Source organism: Sprattus sprattus, assembly GCF_963457725.1.
Source record: "Sprattus sprattus genome assembly, chromosome: 5".
NCBI lineage: Eukaryota > Metazoa > Chordata > Actinopteri > Clupeiformes > Clupeidae > Sprattus > Sprattus sprattus.
Genome location: NC_137924.1, coordinates 4,087,635 through 4,091,325, shown reverse-complemented (window position 1 = coordinate 4,091,325; position 3,691 = coordinate 4,087,635).

Below are 3,691 nucleotides of genomic sequence, written 5' to 3'. Positions count from 1 at the left end.
ACATGGACCAACCCCTAGCTCTCATTTCTGGTGGTTTTTATACTCCCGTGTTGAGCCCAAAAGTCCCCGACTACCAGTGATGTCAGGATGTCCCCAAATATGGCATTCTCAGAGCCGCCCTTAGGAAGCGCCTCTGTCTCACATTTCATTGTTCATGAAGTACATTATATATGTATATTTTACATACAAGTCAAATATATAATCATCAGACATAAATGATTATATTAAAGTCTTGAATCCAGTCTTACCAAGTCTAAAGATATACATTCTAACCCAATCGCTAAATCATGCAATAAGGTCAATCTGTCAGTTTATTTCTCAACTCCTTTCATTAATAAACTGAGTGCAAAACTCTTTTCATTAATAAAAAAACTGAGTGCAAATCTCCTTTCATTAATACAAAAAATGAGTGCAAATCTCCTTTCATTAATAAAAAAAAATGAGTGCAAAACTCCTTTCATTAATAATAAAAAATGAGTGCAAAACTCCTTTCATTAATAAAAACTGAGTGCAAAACTCCTTTCATTAATGAAAAAAAACAGAGTTCAAAACAAGCATGATGTTTACTCCTGATGCAGAGCGGTCTGAAGCATCCAGCACTGATGATACTCTAGGGGATGCCAGTCAGCCACTGCATACCGGAGTGTGTGTGTGTGTGTGTGTGTGTGTGTGTGTGTGTGTGTGGGTGCTGAGTGAGAGTCTCTACCCAGCGGAGGAGCAGTAGCCAGGTGTCAGATTACAGCTCCCTTCTGGCGTGTGTGTGAGTGTGTGTGTGTGTTTGTGTGTGTGTGTGTGTGTGTGTGTGTGTGTGTATGTGTGTGTGTGTGTATGAGTGTCTGTGAGTGTGTGTGTGTGTCAGACGTGTGTCTGTGTGTGTGTGTGTGTGTGTGTGTGTGTGTCTGTGTGTGTATGTGTGTGTCTGTATGTGTGTGTGTGTGTGTGTGTGTGAGTGTCTCTGAGTGTGTGTGTGTGTGTGTCCGGCGAGTGTCTGTGTGTGTGTGTGTGTGTATGTGTCCGGCGAGTGTCTGTGTGTGTGTGTGTGTGTGTGTGTGTGTGTGTGAGTGTCTGTGAGTGTGTGTGTGTGTGTGTGTGTCCGGCGAGTGTCTGTGTGTGTGTGTGTGTGTGTTTGTGTGTGTTTGAGGAAGAGTAGTTCTCTCTTGCAGGAGAACAGTGAGAAGAGTGAGAGCAGTTTATTCAGCCAGACTACAAAGCCAATGATGCCATCGAGGAACACAAAGACATGCTGTAACAATCCTGGCGTGTCATTCCATGAATGCAGGTCACAATGAGCCGGTTGCATGATTTATGTTGCGCATATCAGTCTCAATCAGAAAGACCCCATGCTGTGTCTGTCTGTGGGTGGGTTGTATTATTTTTAAGTGTCTGTGTCCAAGTTAAGGTTGCGTAATTAACCCTATGTTATATAATGTTTGTGTGTTTGTGCCCATGTTAAAGTTGTGTAACTAACCCTATGTTATATAATGTTTGTGTGTTTGTGCCCATGTTAAGGTTGTGTAACTAACCCTGTGTTTTATAATGTTTGTGTGTTTGTCTCCATGTCCCAATGCAAGGCCGGTGCGTTATATTATGTTTGTGTGTTTGTGGCCATGTTAAGGTTGTTTAACTAACCCTGTTATATTATGTTTGTGTGTTTGTGCCCATGTTAACGTTGTGTAACTACCCCATATGCAGGGCCGGTGTGGTATTTTATGTTTGTGTATCTGTGTCCATTTTAAGGTTGTGTTACTAACCCTATGTTATATAATGTTTGTGTGTCTGTCTCCATGTTAAGGCAGTATAGCTCCCCCTATGCAGGGGCGGTGTGGTATTTTATGTTTGTGTGTGTGTGTCCATGTTAAGGTTGTGTAACTAACCCTATGGAGGGATAGGATAGAATGTCATATCATGCTTGTGTGTCTGTGTCCATGTTTAGGACATGTAACTAACCCTGCATGGGTGGTGTGTTATATAATGCTTGTGCGTCTGTCTCCATGTTAAGGTCATGTAACTAACCCTGGTCAGGGGGTGGTGTGTTATATAATGCTTGTGATGAAGTTTCAAGCCTGCCTCATTTAGACGTGCTGTACATCCATCAATCTTTAGAGGAAAGGTTACATGGCATTTTGTCTTCAACAAGTTCGTTCAATGGAAAGCAGAAGTGGAAACAAAAACAGGACGGAAACTAATAGTTCTACGCACAGACAATGGAGGAGAATACACCTCAACAGAGTTCAAAGGCTTTCTAAAGACAGCAGGAGTGCGACATGAACTGACTGTTCCGAAGACACCCGAACAGAATGGAGTTGCAGAGAGGATGAACAGAACCCTGACTTATTGTTGCAAATAAGAATATTTGAGCCGTCCTCCACTTCTCAGTGGTCATTCAACAAGTTGAATAAAAACAAGCTTTTCTCAATAATATTAAGACCAGTTTATTTTGCACAGACGCGTTTCGGCCTTAAGCCATCGTCAGTGGTAGTATCGTCACACACTGACGATGGCTTAAGGCTGAAACGTGTCTGTGCAAAATAAACTGGTCTTAATATTATTGAGAAAAGCTTGAGAGTGCGGTTTTTATTCTACTCATAGTTAACATTCTTGTACTCGCACCCGAAAACGCATTTATATTTTTTTTAAGTAGAGCGCGCCTATTCCTACTAATATTCAACAAGTTCAAACTGTGACCTTTTGTGCAGAGTTTTCACTTGTTAAATGGTGTAGTGATCTAGTTCTTTTCACATAAACGCCCCCTCACTAATTCTGTCCTCCTGAAAAAAACGTTGTGTCTCTCAGGCGGGCAGCTGATACGAGGAGTCATGTTGAAGTGTGAACGCTCCCCATGGTTTTTACACCATCTAAAAACAGTCAACACACAGTTGCTCCAATGGCCCACTCCGCCTGCGTGTGTGTGTGTGTGTGTGTGTATGTGTGTGTGTGTGTGTGTGTGTGTGTGTCCAATGCTCAGACCCACTCCTCCTGTGTGTGTGTGTGTGTATGTGTGTGTGTCCAATGTTCAGACCGACTCCGTGTGTGTGTGTGTGTGTGTCCAATGCTCAGACCGACTCCTCCTGTGTGTGTGTGTATGTGTGTGTGTGTGTGTGTGTGTGTGTGTGTGTGTGTGTCCAATGCTCAGACCGACTCCTCCTGTGTGTGTGCGTATGTGTGTGTGTGTGTGTGTGTGTGTGTGTGTGTGTGTGTGTGTGTGTGTGTGTCCAATGATCAGGCCGACTCCGCCTGTGTGTGTGTGTGTGTGTGTGTGTTCAATGCTCAGACCGATGTGTGTGTGTGTGTGCGTGTGTGTGTGTGTGTGTGTGTGTGTGTGTGTGTGTGTACAAAAGCTTCTTAAACATACATAGTGTTCAAAAAACTTTGTTTCAAGTTCAGGTTCTAGTGCAGCTATATTTATAGTGACAGGAGAGGCATATTTATAGTTAGAGCACACAGGAGAGACAACATAACAAGCTCCTTAGACCATATGGTGCAGTAGAGAGTGTACACAGCATTGACATTTGTGTGTGTGTGTGTGTGTCCAATGCACAAACCGACTCCTCCTGTGTGTGTGTGTGTGTGTGTGTGTGTGTGTGTCCAAATGCTCAGACCGACCCCTCCTGTGTGGGTGTGGGTGTGTGTGTGTGTGTGTGTGTGCGTGTGTGTGTGTGTACACGAGCTTCTTAAATGTCCATAATGCTAA